Below are 20,962 nucleotides of genomic sequence, written 5' to 3'. Positions count from 1 at the left end.
ATTTTACTGACATTAAAATGACAATATGTGTGTGCCTGTAATAAAAATTTAACTGCCATTATAGGCACTCAGTACATATTTTTGCATAAGAGGATTTACAGGTTGCAATCTACATTTGTTGAGATAGGTTTATGTTTCTCTTTTCTGAGAAAAAGTCCCTGAACTCAGGTTTGGGAACATGTATATTCTCTGTAGTCCCTATGCCCACGTGATTTCACATTAAGGCCTGCAATGAAAATACCTCTCACAAGCTTCTGTCTTGGAATAATTGATCCCCAGTTCATGGTGCTCATGTGGTGGTGGTGGGGGGGATGCGGAGCTTTTGGGAAACAGGACCCAGCTAGCGGAAGTAGACCACTGATGCGTATGCAGGGGGAGGGGAAGGTGAAGTGGCTATAGTCTTCCTATTTCTGTTTCCTGGTGCACACTTAAAGTACGATTAATAAAAACCCTGAGACAGACATTGGGGTTCAACCTGAAGGTCAGAGAAGGAAAACAGTCCGCTACTGGCTCTTACATTTACACCTCAGTCCAAAATGGTGATCCTGCCTCCAGGAATCTCAGAATGAGACCGTGTGTGAGAGCTGTCTCCTCCTGTTTTATATTCCTCTCTAGTGCTCAGATTAAAGGCATGCACCACTACCACCTGGTTTCTATGGCAAACTAGTGTGGCTACTGGGATTAAAGGTGTGTGTCACCACTGCCTGGTCTGTAAGGCTGACCAGTGCTGCTGTTTTACTCTGTGATCTACAGGCAAGCTTTATTTATTAAAATACAAATGGACTCTCACTACACACACTAAGAAGAACAAGCCACTTGTGCCATGCATGTAGCTCCATCTGCCAAGATGGACTGTATCTCCTAGATGATATTCCCCTCAGTTGTCCATGCCAGGTATCCCATGACACCAATGAGAAAGCAACCTAACACTGAACATCAACCAGAATCAGTACGGATTGACATTTCTGGCTGTTGGTACATGGTTTTCTTTATATATTTTGGTTTGGGAATGGTTTTCTTTATATATTATATCCTTCATTGCCCACCTCAATATGTGGGGCAGGTAATAGTACTCTGGGCTCTCTGTACGCTCTGTAAATTTTACTTGGGGCCTTAGTGGCTCTTAAAGCACACAGGAACAAATACCAAAGACTTGCCAGCCATAAGTCACCAGGCCACCTGCTTTGGCAGAACCCACTCTAGAAGCATATGGTACCACAGTCATATGTCTCTGAAGGCTCGATGCAGGGGCCCCAAGAACTTGGGTGCCAAGTTCTACTATACATGGCACGAAGTATGCTACCCTCATGGGCAGCCTCAGCAACACTTGACAGGGTTACGTTTCCAGTGTTCCAGAACCCCAAAGTACCCTTCCTGTAGGGTGGTCCCAGGGCTCCAGCTCCAGAAGTTAGAAAGTCAGCCCCCAGACATCAGTAAAAAGTCCAAGGAGCGTTTGGGAAGGCACGGTGCTTACATCAAGAGAAGTTTTAACAGCAACTCTGACATCTGTACGGGGCAGTCCATCTGGACTGGGGCCTGCTGCCTGGGTGTTTACATAACTGAGTTCTTTGGAACAGATTCCACCAGAAAGCCATTGGCAGGGGCTTCTTGCTTTCACTGAGCTGTGTTGGCAGATTGCCCCCTCCATTCATCTTCAGGGAGGTTTCCACACTGGCCGCCTGCCCTGTGTAGCACCCTACCCTAGACCTGTTTCTGGGCTTCTGATTGAGTCTCAACAGCTCTAAGGAGACGAAAGTTGCAGAGATGCCCCACGGTCAGTGACCATCATCTAGCAGTGGGAGTGATGAGAGAGAGAGAGAGAGAGAGAGAGAGAGAGAGAGAGAGAGAGAAGGGAGAGGAGAAACGGAGAGGGGTGACAAAAGGGCCCATTAGTTCTCACTTCCAAGGTCCACCGGCTCCAAGTGGACCCGATATTACTGGAATTAATTCAGGGCCTTCAACAGCAATTGCCACACCAAACATGCTAAAACTATGCAGGGCACGTAGCATCAGGGTGCAGTTACAGAAATAAAGACATTACATTGTATCTGTTATTCAAATCAAAAATTCTAATTGGACACTGAATGGTTTTTCAAAGCTCCCTGCAGGAGGTCATTATGATGTTGACGGCGCGCAGAAAAAGAGCCCAGAGTTACCTACTGTTTGCACCCTTTCTGTGCAAGGGGAGACCAGATCAGAGCTCTTTAGAACAGGACAGGGTTTTTTGTTTGTTTGTTTGTTTGTTTTGTTTTGCCTCGTTTTGATTTTAATTAGTTTACCATGGATATCACTCAGAGCCATTGGATGCCCAAACACACTGTGTTCGTGAACAATCCCTGGATGAGAGGCTGGAGTTTGACGGTGATATCAAGAGGGCGGGAATTTTCAGCCAGGGCGAACGTGGGTGGCAGGAGAGTAACCTAGTACCTCCCATGGAGCTTAAAACACAAAAGATCCTCAGCTAAGATGACTGGTTAAGGGGACCGCAGGAAGGGGGAGAGGAGGCAAGGGAAGGTAATGGATGGATGATATATCAATGGCCCAATAATACATATGTATCAAGATGCCAGAGGGAAACCCATTAGTTTGTATGCTAACAAAAAACAATGAATAAAAAGAGAAAAATTGAAGCTGATTAGACGTATGAAGCTAAGGTTTCCTTTGTGTGTGTGTGTGTCTGTCTGTCTGTCTTATACATGCACCTGCCATGGTGCATTTGGGGGATGTCAGAGAACTTCCGGTGTGAGTCAGTTTTCTCCCAGGGATCTAGCTTAGCTTTGTCAGGCCTGGCAGCAAGCACCTTTATCCACAATAGCAATCTCCCCGGCCCTGAAGCTGCAGTTGTTGGTGGTGATAATGGTTTCATGGGCACATGCCAAAACATACCACAGTGAGTTCAAGTTCAACCTGCACTACATGGTGACACCTTGTCTGAAAAAAAAAAAAAAACCCAACAAAACCGTATGTGCCTAACTTCCAACAGCATACTTTGTTTGCACAGTATATAAATCAATGATATGTCAACAAATCCAGAAGACTTGAGAGTTAGAGACAGCTCTTCTGCATATCAAAAGAGACCCACAGAAAAGTGGGTTTAATTTACACAATAGCACATTTCAACAGGGTGCCATGTCCTTTGGAAAATTAACTTGCTTTTCAAACAATATACTTTCCTCCCAAACATTGTCATATTCAGGAGAATTGAGCTGTTAGGTTAACTAGTGTGCACCACCCCCTCTTTTAGCTAAGACTTTGCTATGTAGCCCAGAACAGCTTATAACTCTTTAATGTAGCCCAGGCTGGACTCATGACCCCCTGCCTCTACTTCCCAAATGCTAGGTGGTGACTGTGTGTGTGTGTGTGTGTGTGTGTGTGTGTGTGATCACTACCATGCTTTAACATTATCTAAACATGGATAAATCCCAGCTTAGCATGTCTCACTGGGTTGTTCCTTGACCCAGGCATCATAGAAACACACATAAAACTACTCCCTTAGCACGTCAAATCGTGTTAGCTTTGCAGGTTCCAAGTGGAAACCTGGGTCTAGGGCATGTAGCATGGTTTTCCTCACAGGTAAAAAATCCGCCTTCCACCTCTGTTTTCTGTTCTTTAGCTCCCAAGTCTTGGACTCACTGGTTTCTCCCGGTCAGGATGTCACCCAGGAACTGGGCATTATTGGACAATCTATTAGTCACCTGGGTTTTTGTAATAGCTGTCCGGCTGCACACTCTCTTGTTTTTAGTCTTCCGCTGCAGTCTCAGCCTAGAAATATGAAAGCCACCCCTGTGCCGGGGACAAGGGGTTCCCTAGCTCTGCACTGTCTCCTACCGCAGGAGCTTTCAACACCCGTGTGACTTCCACTGCCCTTCATTTGCTCCCCTCTGCCACACTCAGACCCCTGCAGTTCCCCGAGGCCACACTTCTGCTTCCATTAAACCCATGGCTTCACCACACTAGGAAAGAGCTCTACCACCTCCCAGCCCCAATCCTTTTGTTAATTGCAATGTAAAGATTTGGAAGATAGATCAATCGTGTTGATCTGATGTTGACCTCAGGCCTCCACAGAAACATGCATACATGTACAGTGTACAGTGATGTGGGATTCCCCTCTGTATGCTATGAATATGTTTTATTACCACTGGTTAATAAAGAAGCTACTTTGGCCTATGGCAGGGCAGAATATAGATAGGCTGGAAGAGATCTATAGAGAGAGTAGGGGGAGTCAGAGAGACGCCATGTAGCTGCCAAATGAGACAGATCCTGGAATCTCACTAGTAGGCCACAGACTTGTGATACACGATTAATAGAGATGGATTAATTTAAGATGTAAGAGCTAGCTAGAAATATGCATAAACTATTGGCCAAACAGTGTTGGAATTACTATAGTTTCTGTGTGATTATTCAGCTCTGGGCGGCCAGGAAATGAACAAGCAGTCTCCATTTACAGTACAGCTTACCCCCGCCAAAGTGTGCATATTCACATATACACATGAGTACACTACACATACAAGATAAAAAAGGATACTCTAATCACATTTCAGTTGCTTTATCCATATTTATGGTGCTTGCTACCCTCAGCATTCTATAGAAGTTGTTCATTTATTATGTTTACTGTCTGCCTCTTCCTCTTCTTGGGTCACAAGCTCCCCCAGTGTAAATGTGTTCTTCTCGACACCCTACTGAAGAGGTACCAGGTCTATATTGGGTGGCTGACTGAATCCAAGGGTGCATGCCTTTGCAGGGCTCAGCGGCTTTCTGACATTTTCCCACGAGTACCAGGCTACTCCTTTCACTGAAAGAGTTACAGCTACCACAGCAACCTAATGCACAACCCTCTGACAGCGGCATGAGGAGGAGGGTGTGATGTGTGGTAGGGAGGGGAGCTGACCGTCATGTCAGACACTGAGCCTAGGGAGGAAAGAGTAAATAAAGATTTAAAACAAACAAGTGAAGAAATGGGAATTCATAGCGTGAGGTCTTATTTACCTCTGAGCACTTAGCAAATGCCAAGAATAGCAGTGGGTGCTGCAGAATCAACAATAAGACAGACACGATTCCTGCCTTAAAAACCCATGGCGAGGCACGGGCAAGATGGCTCAGAGGGTGAAGGCACTTACCAGCCTGAGTTGGGTCCTCAGAACCCACGTGGTGGAAGGAGAGGACAGACTCAGGCAAGCTGACCCTCACCAAAGTGCAGTGGCATATGGGTACCACCCTCTGCCAACAAAACAAAGTAAGGTGTAGAAAAGCAATGGATGTCACACGCAACCTGGCCAATGAAACTTAGATTCTGCTGGAACACCATGTTCCATGGCAACGTTGAGGTAGAGAAAGGGAGGGGACCGACTGCTTAGAGCAGGGCATCTTAAACCCTTTCCACTCAGGACTCATTTTGCCTGAGAAAATTTTACATGGTCTTGGACATTCACACTCACATGAGTGTACATACACAAACACACACAAAGCATTTACTGATATTAAATTTAAAATTTACTTTTAAGCAATTCTGTGGTATGCATATAATTTTACCATTTATCATAGATAACAGCATTTGCATACTAATGAGAGGGCTGTGCTTGTTTATTTTCATGTATTAGTGAATTCCATATGGAAACAGTTCAATTCCAGCTGACTATTTGATGCTGTAGGGACAGAGCATCCTGGGCGTTTCTAGAGTTGGTAGATATTTTGAACTTACAACTGTCAATGCGGAGAATACCCCTTCACGTAAATATGTAGCACAAAACATCAGAGGACATGTTTAGGGTCATTTCAGAAGCTGTTGGCCACTCGATCCTTATCCCCACCCCCAATTCCTGTAACAGTCTTGCAGCTGAGCAAAGGTGTTCTGGCAGCCTTGGTTGGCAGTGTGGAGTGTGACGGCACACACAGGTCAGAGTGCTCCTGTGGGGCTGGGGCCCAAGCTGCGGGGAAACTGAATGATGTAACATGATGTGCACTGCCACAAACACCTCCTCACCAGGCATGCGATCCCAATTTCATCTTTGGTTGTACAGCGTTCTGAAACCTCTCATCATTGTCGTCAGAATGTATGCACCACATTGACACATAAATTCAAGAAATTGTGGGGGAAACTGTGGGGGCTGAGGAGACAGCACAGTAGCTAAAGCCTGTGGCATACAAGCGTGGAGACCTGAGTTCGAGCCACAGCACCCAAGTAAAAAGCTGGGCATGGTGGTGCAGTCTTGTAACTCCAGGGCTGGGGGGAAGGAATAGAAAGAGGAGGGTCCCTGTGCTTCCCAGCCAGCCCGGCTAAGCCCAATAGGTCTGGTGTAGACCCTGTCTCAGAAAATAAGATGAATGGCTTCTGAGAGTGACACTCTGGTCTTCACACACACGTGCTTACATGTGTATGTGTGCCTGTACTCATACACACACATGCACACATACATTTACATCACACCTGTACACACAAAAGAAGCTATGATTTAGAGGACCAGGTAGAGGTACTACTTGAAGCTCCAGCCAAAGAGTGAGAGGTATGTTTCAGGCACAGAGTTAGGTACAAGGTCAGATGCAAGGCTCTGTGTGTGTGTGTGGTGTGTGTGGGTGTGTGTGTGAGTGTGTGTGTGTGTGTGTGAGACAATGGGAGGAAGGAAGTTTAAGAACTAAGAAGCTGCTAGACTGTGAAGGGCCTTTTGTTCTGTGCTAAGGGGCTGGGTCGACAGGGACTGCAGATGGGAAGGGGGTCAAGAGCAGAGGAAAGCGTGTGTGTGTGTGTGTGTGTGTGTGTGTGTGTGTGTGTGAGAGAGAGAGAGAGAGAGAGAGAGAGAGAGAGAGAGAGAGGGAGTGGAATGGGAAATGGAGATTGGACAGACAGTGATGGTTTTATAATGACTCAGGAGAGAGGGGGTCCTGAGGCAAGACTGTGGGAGCAGACACCTTGTTTGAAGAGATTGGACTGACCAATAGCGGACCAGGGTGTTGGAAACAATAAATGTCAGAGGCTCAGTGTAAGGCAGCTGAGTCCAGACTGTGCAACCAGGAGGAAGTGGGAAGGCAGACTGGTGAGTCAGCCATCACAGGACAATGATTTGAAAGCCTCAGGAGGAAGAGGAAGAGGAGTAATCAGAAAACCACAGGTGGGGCTCCCGTAACAAAGAGAACAGCAGCTGAGATCTGTTGAACTCTGGATCACCATCCAAGGGCGGTGGGGGAAGAGAACCTGGGGGAAATTGACAAGCTGCAACACCCAGAAGTGGCCAGGAGAAAGCTGGCGTGACAGACAAATGACCCCATGTATGAGGATCAGCCGAGAAGGCCTGGCTGGTGGCATCTTCACCTCCCAGCTATCCCTGCAGATCACAGTGCCTTTGGCACATCCATCCTACTTTTCCTACAAATAAGCAGCCATTTCCCCCCTATGATTAAATATAAAACCCAAAGCCATCACAGCCTAAAACCTACAACTCAGAATTTTCCAGCCGAGATTTTGCTCCTCCTCTTGGAGTGTGGTCATTTCTATTGGCAGGAAGAAAAGACTCTAGCTACATGAGAAACACAGCACTGTGTTTGGGGTATTATTCTCAGAATATTTGGCCATCTTTCCAAGCTGGGAGTTGTAGAACTCGGCATGAAAATAGTTTGGGATCTCTATTGACTAAGCTACAGCCTTGGGAACAGGAAGAGAGACAAACCAAATTGTTGTGTACTACAAAAGCCGTATTTTCCACAATAAAGAAAGGAAGGAACTACACATAAATACCAGCTTATAATTTCTCCATGAAATAACAGACATGTTCCACCCTGTCAACGCTAAAAGATAGCCATAAGTTGTCCCTCAAATATAGCCTAGTCTCGGAAGCCAGCAGATAGAATGTTCTATAAATACTTCCCATTTGTGCAGCATTTAGCACGTTCAGTCTGCTGTCCATGTGCATCTAGGTAACTGGTCACCAGAAAGCGGGGCTCTGCTCACTCTGACTCATTTTACTTCACCTTTACCCAGGAGGGTAAGTGTGCAGATGACCTTGTTAAATATTAGGTAAATCGGCACGCTGAATTCTTTCACTGCAGAGATACTATCCTAGGATCTTCAGTGTGATTGAGTGCTTTTGGCAATTCGGGGGTGGGGCTCCAAAAAGCATCCAATGTTCTCTCGGGCTGTAAGGTGGTTTTTTTGCCTTTAAGTCAACATATTGTTGACTTACTTATTACTTATGAAAATGTCGAAGTATTTTGTTTATCTATTTGTTTTGAGTGTGGGTGCACATGTGGCTATCACACATGTGGAGATCAGAGTCTGTTCTCGTCCACGTCTGGGCTCAGTGGATCAAACTTCGTCCTTCAGTCTTGGCTGCAAGCGCCCCCACCCACCGATTCATTGTGCCTGTAATCGGAGTTTTCACCTTTGAGGCTATGTAACAGGCAACACTCCTAGCTGATATAATCTGCAGTATTTTCAGTTTTACTCTACATTTTTTTTTCCAAGATAAAAGGTCTGTGAGCTTTCTGACCATTTTTGAGAACTGAAGAATTTTATAAAGGTAAGGAGCATCAACCTGCTAGCCCAAAGCCCAAGTCATTCTTCTCTCCCTTCCTCCTTCATCTTAATGCTTCCTAATGCACTGAGACCCAGACACCGCCTCAGGCTCTCTCATTATCTCCTGGTTATTCACCCTCATGCTCCACCACATCACTGGGTCCCACTAACTACCTCTCTTTATAAACCTTTCCCTGTTCCCAGTAACAGTGATGGCCAAGGTCCTGTGTTTTCCTGCAGGGGTTCTTTCTGGAAGGTGGGGGGGCGATTTTTACAAATATCTCAGCTAATGCTTGTTCTTACTGCACTACTTTCTGGGACATTCCAGCACTGTAAGAGAAAAGAGATGACTTATTTCTGTCTATATTTCTTCTTTGACCCCAATGTGTTCTAAATTTCCCCAAAGTTAGTGTTGTTGAGCCTTCCAAGGTCAAGAAGGTAGATCATAGACAAAATATTTTATTTAAAAATTGAATGTTTTCTTTCTTCCTTTCTCTATTTGTTTTAAGCATGTGGGGATGGGCACACACTCTGCCACAGCACGCATGCGAGGGTCAGCAGACCCATGGGAGTTATTGTTCTCTTGTCAGTTGGAGTCCCAACAATGGAACTCAGGCTGTCGGGACTGGTGGCAAGCACCTTTACCCGCTGACCCATCTCACCAGCCCCAACATTTCTTGTTCTAGAAGTCTTGCATTCCTTTTGCATCTTTGGTGCTTCAAGGACATTAGCTCACATGATGCTCTGAATGACTTCGCTTACTGAAGCTCAGAGAGATTGAGTGTGTGACTAACTCATCACGGGTCTCACGGCTAAAAGGTGGAAGAGTGGCTGGAGATCCAAACCCAGGGAAGAGGATGTCACAGCGCACGGCGTGTTTGTTACACCATGTCACGTCACAAGGCAGGGATGCTTGGCTTGGTGCAGCGGACGAGACCCTAGGGAGGCCCCTCGACGGCTGTGAAATTCTCTCACGGGTAAAAAGGATCCCTATACTTTCATGGCTAAAATGTCCCCTTGAGAGAATGTTTAATAATTCTCCATATCACATGCAGAGCCTCTTCACAGGGTGCCCTGAGCCCTGGGTGCACCCAGCTGCCCCCCACCCCCACCCCAGTTTGAGCTCTCACTTCTGCCACCTTCTGCACATGTCTCCTCCCTCTTGCCAAGCCTTGCAGGCTACATCTGTGCCACTGGTCACTCTATAGTTCTTCTGTTACCAAACACTCAACAGACCCAATAAAAGGGGCTTGAGAAGGCGAACACAGCCTCACATTGTGCTCAGCTTGGAGTCTGCTTCGTGTCCTCGCCACCTCCCCCCTTTCTGCTTTCTCTCTCTGAGCAACACAGAAATAAATATTGGATATTTACTGGGGGTAGTCAGAGGGAGCCAGGAAGTGGGCAAGCCAGGCCCAGGTTCCCCAGCGATTTGTAGGTGTGTCACACAGATCCAGATGGCTCTCCACTATTTGGGTCCCCAGTTTTGGTTCGTCACTCTACAGGCGTGTGGGCAGAGCATAATTGTGCATTTTATGACTATGAATGGCACAGCCTGGAGATGCTCCCATTCCTATTCCCATTTGCCACCAGACGACATCAACCCAACTCCCCATTACACACCGTTTTTTTTCATGCATGTCTCATTCAGGAAGGACAAAGAGAGGCAAGGGCACCAAAAGAACAGACAAATTCAGGTGGAAATGGTGGAGTAACAGGAGGTTACGGGGAAATACTAGCTGATTCAAAGGGGGAAATATTGTTTAAAAGAGTGCACGATGTACGATATGCATGGGAGGCCTGCCTGTGTCTGAAGAGAAACAGTGGAGGAGGAGTGGATAGGGTATGGTTGGGGAGGAACTGAGAAGAGAGGAGGGAGGGGAGACGTTGACTGGGATGTAAAAACAAAACAAACAAACAAAAAATGTGCAGCGACCCACGCCTGAAATCTTAGCACTTAGGAAGCTGTGGGAGGCCGTGCGTTACAAGTCTGAGGTCACTCCAGGCTACATAGCAAGTCCAAGGCCAATCTGGACTACAGAATGAGACCCTGTTCCCAAAACAAAAACATATTGTTTGAAGGCTTAGTGTCTTGAAGCATAATAATGACTCCCTGGATCTGAGATTGGTGATCTATTACTAATTGAGAAAGAAGGTCCATATCACAGTGTAGACTAAGAGGAGGTTAGACCCAGGACGGCCTGACAAGCTGTGTTTTACTTCACCCACTGGGTCATTCATCTCAAATGAAACCCTTTACAAAGCATAGTTTCGTGCTCTGCTTATTCAACAAGGACTTATAAAGCGCCCATCAGCAGCACTGGGTCACATGGACCCAATGGTACATGAACAAAAGGTATGCAGGAGGGGTTATCCCTGTTTGGTCACAGACCTGAGTTTAATCCCCACATGCCATGTTTCAAAATTCAAATGCAAGATGGCACGCCCTTATAGTCCCAGGCCTGGGAAGACAGAAACACAGGAACCCCGAGGTTTACTAACCAGCCCTAACTTAGCCTGCTTAGTGAGTTCCAGAGCACTAAAATATCTTGTATCAAAGAGAAAGTGAATGACACCGAGGATGACCTGCGGATGTCTTCTGGCCTACACAGGCACAGGTGCCTGCACCTACACCCTCTGCCTCACAGAGTATGCGCCAGCCATGCCTCGGCAAATATATACTGAAACACAGGAACCCAAACAAGGAGCGTGCAGTTGTGTTCAGAGTTAAACCCAGAGCGCAGAGTGTAAACCTGCCAGCGCTCTCGACCGTGGCCAAAAATTTCCATTTCTGGCGCATCATGAACACCTACCTGGGGCACTCCGTTCAGCAAAAATCCAGAAAATACTACCTAGGAGGGAAATGGCACTTCCTTACTGGTAGCTCCTGTGTTAGACGTCTCTGAGGTAGAATCAGCTCCCATGGGGAGATTCCTCACTCAGTTCCAACTGTGACCACTAGCTCATCTTTTTTATTTGACTATTTGGTGGTGATAAGGCCACTGACTGAAGCAGGTCCCCCACACTCCCCTATGGCCTGCCAGCAACTGCGGCTTGTATTCCTAAGCAGGAAGTTCCACCTGCAAGCTTTCTTTGGAGAGTGGGATACAAAGTTTCTATCAATGCCTAACAAGAATTAAAAAAACAAACAGACACAGGCACCCAGAATCATGTCCTTTGATAAACAGTTAAGGAACAGCTCAGCTTATTTTCCGTAGAAGAGGCCCTGTTATCAGTAGTTCCAGAACAACGCTTCTGGGAGTGGAGCTGGCTTCCTTCAAGATCAGGGTGCATCTGAATTAGTCCTTGTCAAAGACAGACACACAGCCTGGGGACAGAGAAAGGGGTGGCAGCGGATGAATTAAGGAACTCAAGGGAGTTTCGACAATCTGATTTATGCTGATTAAGAAAATCCTTGTCCAAGAGAGCAATGGAGCCACCCGGCCTTTCTGGGCAATGGTGACGCTGCAGCCCACAGCTCCCAGAGACACCGTACAGGCTCTGTAAACTGTTCTTGGGAAAACCAAGACAGAAATGGATAGTATTCTCAGTGCGCTCCATTCTAATTGTGGTTATAATGAACGTTATAGAGAAAAACACTCAAATAAAGCAGACAGTGGTGGCACATGCCTTTAATCCCAGCATTCGGGAGGCAGAGGCAAGCGGATCTCTGTGAGTTCAAGGCCAGCCTAGTTCAAGAGCTAGTTCCAGGACAGGCTCCAAAGCTACAGAGAAACTCTGTCTCGAAAAACAAACAAAACAAAATAAACAAACAGAACAAAAAAACCACTCAATCTCTTCCTTCCCCAGCAAGCTGGGTTTTTAATAGCCACTTTCTTCAGGTTCTCTAGGACTCTATGATGTCGCCCAGAGTAGAGAAGTTTCTAGAGCTCTTTACAATTGATTCCTCCTCTTGCTTTCTTGCTGCAGGACTCCCCTTACAGAGCTGTATCTTCTGAGAACAGTACACAGCATAGAATCAACCATGGGCAAGGGAGACAGATGGATAAATTGAATCCCAGGGGTGTCCCAGGCAATGTAGACATGAGTTATCTACGAGCCTGGCAAGTTAGGGAAGCTAGTTCCTCTTTTTCCTTTACTACAAGTAGAACAGAACTTCTGGGATGAGCAGGTGCTGGGAGAGTATCATCTTCTGACCTTCCATGGGGTACCAGAAATTATCTCCAATTGAGATTCTGGGAGAGTTCCCAAGTAAACCCAAAGTGAGAGTTTCTAGCACAGGTTTGACAAATAATCTGATCATGACAAGAAGGAGAAGGGAAGAAACAAAGAAAAAAGAAAGAAGAATGAGAAAAGAAAAGGATTGTCCAGACTAGCAGTGAAGGTCTACAATCCCAGCTACTCTGGCAGCTGAAGTAGGAGGATCACTAGTTGAAGGCCTGTTTGCCATAAACAGAGTGAATTCAAAGTAACTCTGGTAACTTGGTGAGACCTTACTTTGAAACAAAAAGCTGAAAGCGGCTGGATTTAAGTGGCTACCTTCCCCAGCATCCCTAGGACTCTGTGATGTTGCCTAGGATGCAAGAGGCCCTGGATTTAATCCCTGATATTAAAGGAAGAGAAGGGATGGAGTAGGAGGGAAGGAAGGAGGATGGAGGGAATGAGGGAAGAAGAGAGACAGACAGACAGAAGGACAAACAGAGAAACAGAGACACTTTAAAAGTTGGCAATGAACCCAGACTTTGACTTTTTGATGCTGTGTATAGCATGTTTTAAGAGAACTTCTTAAACCAGTTAACTGTTAGGAGGCCTATTTCCCAGTCCCACTTACAGAACTAGAATTTTCTCCTGAAGTTGTATTGTTCTTTTATTTGTAAAAAGCAAAACAAAACAAAGCCAATCTAAGAGCAAAGCTGGTGCACTGCAATGTTTGAAGTGGAAATTTCTGATCTCCATCACCCAGTGTGCATTAGCTTAACTGCAGAAAGGGCTTGAGACCACTTGGAAATGAGGAGAACGTGGCTTTCAGGATCCCTGGGAAAAGATGTCCCTCAGCATAAACAATGTGGGCACAAGTTCGGTATTTAGGAAGCAAAGTTAGTCGTGGTCTTTGAGGAGGTCTCACCTCCAGTCCATAGCGACTTAAAGGCAAAAGTCACCCGGCCAAGTCCCTCAGAAGATTTCTTGAAATTTCCAGTTCTTCTCTTTCCCATCACAAAACAATGACAACGCTTTCACCCACAAGCCAAGATCGACTCAAGAGACTTTCCCTGACATTTACCTACCCACTAGTCTAGAAAGCCTTTCCCTCAGCTCCAGGACCCAGACAAGGCCTCCTCTCTTGTCTTTCCATCTTTTCTTTGGCCTTGGGCTCTAACTTTGCTGGGACAATTAAATCACTACTATACACAGCTGGCATATAAATCTCATGGATTAAGAAACCAGAAACTTGCTGAACCTCAAGGGGACTCAGTTTCCCCAATGGCAAAATTATACTAATGGCACTAGCCACCTGCTGGGCTACCAGGGGACTTGTCAACAATGTCTAAAATTACAAAGAGGCCCAGGGCCATAAAAAGAAGTCTTATTAATCAAATTAGTTCAAGACAAATACTAAAAAGAATCCAGCAACAGCAGTGGCAGCTCGTGGTTGGTTAAAACAAAAGGGGGGGGGGGTGAATCTTGCTGATCCTCATGTCTACTAACACCATTCCCCTTTACTACAAGAAGAACTTAATTTAAAAATAAGTAAATAGAAGATCACCTCCACACACACAACTTCTCACAACAGACCTCACTTCTTGGCCACTGCTCTAGGGGTAACTTTATAGTTCTCAGCTACATACACCCATACATTGTTGAATTCAAACCATGTCCAAATATGACTGCTAATTAAAGTACATGGAAGCTATGTGACTTCTAAGAATAAGATTCAGTTTAGTCTAATTACATGATCATTCCTGTTGTGCTCCAAAGAAACTTCACAGGCACCAGAATGGATCACGCAACAGGCAGAAGACTACGTACAAGTTGGCCCACATCCTGACCCTCGAGTTTGTAAGAGACAAGGAACACTTAAGAGAATTAAAACCAGATTTCTGCTGATCTGAGGCTCTGATTTTCAGGGACCCAGAGCTTATGAATGAGTTTGATGCCATTTAAAGACCAGAAACGAAACAACGAAATGTGTTCCCCTGCACACAAGTCTGGGCCCCTGTACGCTATTGCATGCCTTATGCCGGCACGCATATCCTAGCTCATGAAGTCTAAAGGACACAGGTTTGTAGCCGGCTCCATAGGTACTTTCCTCAGAGTCAGTGGTGGCTGCCTTACATGAACACAGCAGTTTGTCCTGGGTTTTCTGACCGGTGCTTTCCCACACATTCATCAAAAACGTTTGGGAAAAGATGAGCTAGCTTAACCGGTGCCGAGGTGGGGGTAGAGGCAGCCCAACCATCCTTCAGTTAAGTGCACCCATCAATCCAAAATTGAACAGGGACCATCTTATATTTAGAAATGTGCCTGTCTAGGTTTTCTGAGCATCTCTCGCATCAGATTCAGGGAAGAATCCAACTGAACTGAGCCAGGAGCAGCAGCGGCAGCCTCTGTTGGGATGTTCCATTCATAGGGGAGGCAGCGCCTGGTCCATTCATGGTGGGGTCAGGGAGTTCTTTCCCGGCATTGGATCTCAGCTCCCAGCAAGCTGCGCTTCCCAGAGAGCTGGCACGGCTGCATCGTTCAAAATGAGGATGTCTATTAAGGAGCCACGGTTAGAGAGCTATTATTAGAACAGCCGTCCCTTGGAAATTCAGCAAAATTTGTCTGAATTGACGGAGCTGTTACTCTGCTAACAAGCAAGGGACCAGAGAAAGGCAGTGCGTGGCTGGTTACACACTGGCAGCCCCCACACCTCTCAATGAGTAGCGCGCTGGGGAGACCTTTCTAAATCCAATGTGCACCAACATCTGGGCAGCTGCCTGCAGTACAAACGCACTGCATTTAGCTATTTTTAAAAGAAGCAGGTACTAACGGGGGTTCCTTCCTGTCCTCCTGTCTTCGGCTCCCATTTTCTCTGCTTTAATCTCTGCAGCCATCTGGGAAGGAAAGGCCGGTTCGTCTCATCAGGCTTCAGCAGCTGAGGTTACCCGGCCTCCTGCCACCTTCTCCAAAGGACCAGACACCCTGTCACTTCCAGAAAGAAAAAAAAAGGCTTAGACCCCCACCCCCAGCTATTATAGAAACCTCCTTTCCTTTCTTCATGGTAAATTCTGAGTGTGGGTTGTGATGCCAAAGGAACGTGTGTGTGTGTGTGTGTGTGTGTGTGTGTGTGTGTGTGTTGTGCGCGCGCGTGTGTAGGGGGAAGGGCTGGTAAAAGATAGCATCGTATTTGCCCCACGTGGGGTTTGCATTTTAAAAATGTAACAGACGCGAAATAAAAGCCTCTAAGGCCCTAGAAAAGAAGTGGCAGGTCCCTGCTGCCCAGTACAGCACTGGAAAATGGGTTCAAAAGTACAGCATCATCAATCGCCCCCCTGCCACCGCGACCGGGAAACAAAGACACGTTACCTTTTATTTTTTGCTCTTCTAAAGGTGCCGAGGAACTTCGGGTTGTAAGAGACTAGTCCACGGAAACCAGCTTCCCATTCGTCCCGGGCGCAGGCCCTTGGCCTACCAGGCGGCCTGGGAGCCCGGCGCCGCCTCCGCCTCCTCCGCGGCGCCCGCAGCCGCCTTGCCGGTGCTGGCGCGCCCGTCCCCGTCCCCGCCCCCGCCGCCACCCCAGTCCCCGCCGCGCCCGCCACGGGGCTCCGTCAGCCCATCGCCCGCTCGCGCCGCTGCTCACGCCGAGCCTGGCCCAGCGCCAGGGCGCACGGCCACCAGCCCGCCCCTCTCCTGCGCGGGGACCCGCGGCCCGCGGCGCCGGGTCCGCCGCATGGTGCCCGGTACTGGAGTCTGGTGGGGTGGCCGTTCAATCCTTTGCAAAGCAGGGACTGAGCGCGCGCCCGCTGGCGGGGCCTCCTTTCGCCACCGGATCCCAGGACAATGAGATCTTCTGCTTCCCTGGGACCCGGGCCAGCCAAGGACACCCCAAGTCACCCGCTGAACTGCCTCTGGCTTCTTTCCCACTGCTCCTAGCCGCACCCGCAAGCGATGCAAAGTTAGCTCGCAGACCAGAGAGGTTGCGCGCATCAGAAGCGCGCGCAGAGATGCTGAGGAGGGTGATTGTGAGCTGGAGGACCCCCACTTCTTTACAAGACACCCAAACCTACCCAGACCCACCCCATAACGCGAGACCCTCTCCTACCCTGCGAGCCAGAGAACACAGATCCGATGGCTGGAGGCGTAGCTCTCCCCCCCCCCCCCCACCTCGATCTAGTCCAATTGTCTTGAATGTTAATCTCTCCTTAACTCTTGGGGAATGGAGGTGGCTATAAGATAACCTAGTCATAGGGCTATTGTTAAGGATTCGCTCTGTCCCTGGGAGAGGGAGACTTCCATTTCCAGAGACCTGGGGGAGGCAAAGGAGCCAGCTCGGCTCCCTTTCAAAAAAAGGAAAGAAAAGAAACTCAAAAGAACAATAACTCAATTCACATTGTCTGTCTAAATGTTTACTGCCTGACGAGTTCAAATTGCTTTAGACACATTTTTCCCCCCACTAATTGTCAAAACACAGTTGATAAAATAAAAGAACCGGGCACAAGCACCCACTTAGCAAAAGACTGCTTGTTTCAATCTTTGTTCAGAACCTACCCACTTATTTGGTTCTCAGGATACATCCATTTACCCTCCAGGCCAGAGGTGAGATTTCATCCCACCCCAGTGCAAGGAGACATTCCATGCCTGTGCCATTATTGCCAGGCTGCCCCAGGCACTGAAGACTCAAGAACTTTACCAAGAGAACAAACCCTTGCATCTATGTGGAGGGTGGAACCTAGGCATGTCCACGCTGGGCAACAGCTCCGCCACTGAGTCTTACACCAGCTCACATCCTGTTGTCTCTCCCACACTACATTCGTAATCTCCTTTTAGGATCACTGGCGAGAATTTCTGACAGTTCAGGAGGTCTCACACTCAACGGAGGAGAACCCTTTTCAAGTACTGTTGGCAGGCAGGGGAGTCGAGGATCCATAGTAAGGGCCACCAGTCTCATTTCAGGTGATAGGATCAAGAGCCCAGGGGTCTTGACATGAGAATCTAAATCTAAGGAATGGGAAACTGGATTTGAATCATATTCTGTTTCAGGACTTTTTGTGACCTCAGGGGGTGTCCTAACACAAGGTCCAACTCTTTTTACAAGTGACTGATGCCATCTCCTCTCTTCCTGGGACTGCTAGAGGCAGTTTTATTTCTTATTTGCCCCATTTTTTTTTTTTTTTTTTGGTGCTGGGAACTGAATTTAAGACCTCACACAAGCTAGGGTGAATACTGAGTTGCACGCAAGCAGTTTATTTCCAATTCCAACATGTTTTGACTGCAAAACCGAGCTGATGTTCAAGCCTGTAGCATTTCTCTTGCACACTTTGTTGCCATTCTTAGAGGAGACCCTGCCACTTTGTCCCACTGGCAGCTGGAGTTTCCAGTGCCATGGACTGTCCTGTTTGGCAAATCCTCTTTCCAGGTTTGCTCGGGTACCAAAACATTAGTCATCCACAAGGCAGGAGCAGAGACAGGTGTTCCCGTGCCTTCCTTCTTTCCTTACGTTCATGGATCACCCAGCCTGATGTAAAAAATGTCTCTTGGAAGTTCCTAGAGAAGGGACTGTGGAGAGGGTTCAGCTGGTAAAGTGCTGGCCCTGAAAGCAGAGGTCCTGAGTTTGCATCCCCAGTGTGTAAAAAACATGTTTAAAAAAAGGTGGGGTATGCAGTGCTGTAAAATATGGTGAATAATGGTTGAAGAAGACACCCAAAGGTGAACTTTGACCCTTGACCCTTGCAGTCACACACACAAGGCATACAGAGAGAGAGAGAGGGAGAGAGAGAGAGAGACCTTGGAGAATGCAGACCATTGTCTGACTTTCTCCAGTTGTGATTGGTGTACAATGAGTAATCAGTGTCTTCAGATGTAAACAGATTCCCATCTCCTGCTTCGCAAACATCATTCTCACAAGCGGGAACAGTTCTTCCAAAAGTCAGGTTGGACCCTGTAACTTCTCTGCATCTTGCCAGGCTCTTATCGATAAAGGCTATGCCTGTTCAGGTGACTGGGGACCTTCTGATACATCAGCCTTACTTTTGGTTGTTTGGTCCCACAAAGATCCCAGCCACCCCTCTATCCCACAACTTCATAACCCCCCTCCAGGTTCCCACACAGGCCAAGTGCTCATTCATGCCCTTGTTGCCCAGCAGTGAAGACTTTAGAAGTTACTTGGGGCCTATCACTGCCCTGCTTACAGGCTGTGGTAGCTGCCCATGTCTCCTCCTCATCCTGTCTGTCACATTTATTCTTCCTGTCTCAGGACCACTCTTCCCCTCCCTTTTCTTTTCCCTGCTCCTAATGCCATCCAGGCCTACTCCACTTACTGTGTGTCTAGATCCTTGTTATCACCCAGGTCTGGGTTGCACACACGGAGGGTGGCCCTCTTCTGGAACTCTTCACAAACACACCCCATTTACTTCTCTCAGCACATGCAGGACCCCAGAGTATGCCCCGTTTGAAACTTATTTCTTTGGTGTATCTTGAAATGGCAAGTCAGAGAAACCCAGCCCAATTTCAAACATCGCCTGCTCCTCCGTGAATGAAATTTATACCAGTGCACCTTAGTTAGGGAGGCAGCAGATGCCAGAGGACTCTTCTTGACTAGGAAACCACAGTGAAAAAGAGCTCAGAGGCCTCTCCTGACAAACCACAAGCAACTGAGGCTGAAAATTTAGCTCCATAACTGAACAGCTTTCACTCTTCCCCCTCCTATAACCCACACCATCTTCTTCTGCAATCTTGACTTTCTTTCCAGGCAATATATAAACTTTAGCTATCTAGTTCTTTCCTTTGGGGCTTAGCTTGTAGTTCACGTGCTCAGCTAAATCATAAAGATTTCTTGTCTTAGCTGGGTATGCCTATAATCTCAGTACTTGGGAAGGCAAGGAAAGAGAATCGCAAGTTCAAGGCCAGCTCAGCTACCTAGTAAGCTAACCTTGTCTCAAACAAATAGACCTGCCAATAAGATGTGGATCTGGCCTAACATGGACTCATATTAGTATTTTCCAAATTGTGTATCCATAATTATATCAGAGTGGAGCTCGGTGATGAGATGTCCTTATAGACCTGGACTCTAACTAGGTTTGTAGAACAGCAGAAAACAGACAGGAGTCGTGGTGGCTCATTGTCCTCTGTCCTCTGTCCCTCCGTCAGCTCTTGGGAGGCTGGTGAAGGAGGCCTGCAGCTACTCAAAGCTAGCCTAGCCTATAAAACGAAATTCTATTCAAAGAGAGTGAGAAAGACAGACAGACAGATAGGAAGGAAGGAAGGAAGGAAGGAAGGAAGGAAGGAAGGAAGGAAGGAAGGAAGGAGCAAGCAAGCAGGGGTGGGGGTGATAGAGGTTCATTGAATAAAAGTGTTTTCCATATGTGGTGGTTTGAATACAAATGACCCCCATTGGCTCAAATATCAGAATGCTTACTTATCAGGAGTGGCACCACTTGAGAAGATTTAGGAGGAGTGGCTTGTGGGAGTAGGTGTGGCCTTGTTGGAGGAAGTGTGCCACTGGGGGAGGACTCTGAGGTTTCAAAATGCCCACGCCAGGGCTTTCTCTTGGCCTGCAGATTAGCTATCAGTTACTGCTCTACTGTCAAGTGTGCCACCATGTTCCCTGCCATGATGATAGTGGACTAAGACTCTGAAACTCTAAGCAAGCCCTCAATTAAATGTTTTCTTTCATAAGAGCCATCTTGGTCATGGTGTCTCTTCACGGCAACAGAACACTGACTAAGACACCATGCAAGCCTGATGACTAAGTTCAGACTACTGGAACCCATGTAAAAAGACACATGTGACAGCATGTGCCTGTCATCCCAGCACTCCCACAGCAAGAAGGGAAGCAGAGATGAGAGAATTTACAGACAAGGACATCCCAGAGAACTCAGCACAACAGCGAGAAACTGAAAGAGAGATTCTACTTCAAAACAAGGGTGGAAGGTGAGAATCAACACTCCACATTTTTTCCTGTCCACTCCTGCATGCATGTCATTGCATATGGCCCCGGCCACCCCCACTGAAAGTAACATTGATGTTAGTACTGTACTCAGAATGTGCTAGGAACACTGAAAAGATTTGTTGATAATCACAAGATTCCTCTAAACCAGCGGCCATTTTATTCCTCTTCTATAGATGCAGCTGCAGGCTTCAAAAGACTAAGTATCAAGCATGATAAGCCTTTATTTACCCTTTAGAGACTCGGAGCTCTTATTTTCCATGCTGTATTACCATCTGCTATGTACTTGAACATGCTATCAGACATGGTAGGTATGGTCACAGATTTCTCCTCTATGCATTGCAAAGCATGGGCTG

General features: G+C 47.1%; 1 protein-coding gene across 6 annotated transcripts in view; it reads right to left on the bottom strand.

The window, feature by feature from the left end:
- The window catches only part of Frmd4a (FERM domain containing 4A), a 601,861-nt gene that overhangs the window by 195,860 nt on the left and 385,039 nt on the right, over positions 1-20,962 (bottom strand). Inside the window, exon 1 of one of the 6 annotated variants that reach the window (XM_087896369.1) lies at positions 16,028-16,170. The exons of the other annotated variants lie outside the window; for them this stretch is intronic. The gene's annotated coding sequence lies outside the window, so the exon portion shown is untranslated. Of the gene's footprint in view, positions 1-16,027; positions 16,171-20,962 lie in introns of those variants that run through there. 6 annotated transcript variants of the gene reach the window in all.

The sequence above is a fragment of the Myodes glareolus genome, chromosome 14 (genome assembly GCF_982192425.1).
Source record: "Myodes glareolus chromosome 14, mMyoGla1.1, whole genome shotgun sequence".
Taxonomy (NCBI): Eukaryota; Metazoa; Chordata; class Mammalia; order Rodentia; family Cricetidae; genus Myodes; species Myodes glareolus.
The sequence above is the reverse complement of the archived record's forward strand: the minus strand, read 5'-3'. Positions and strand labels throughout refer to the sequence as shown.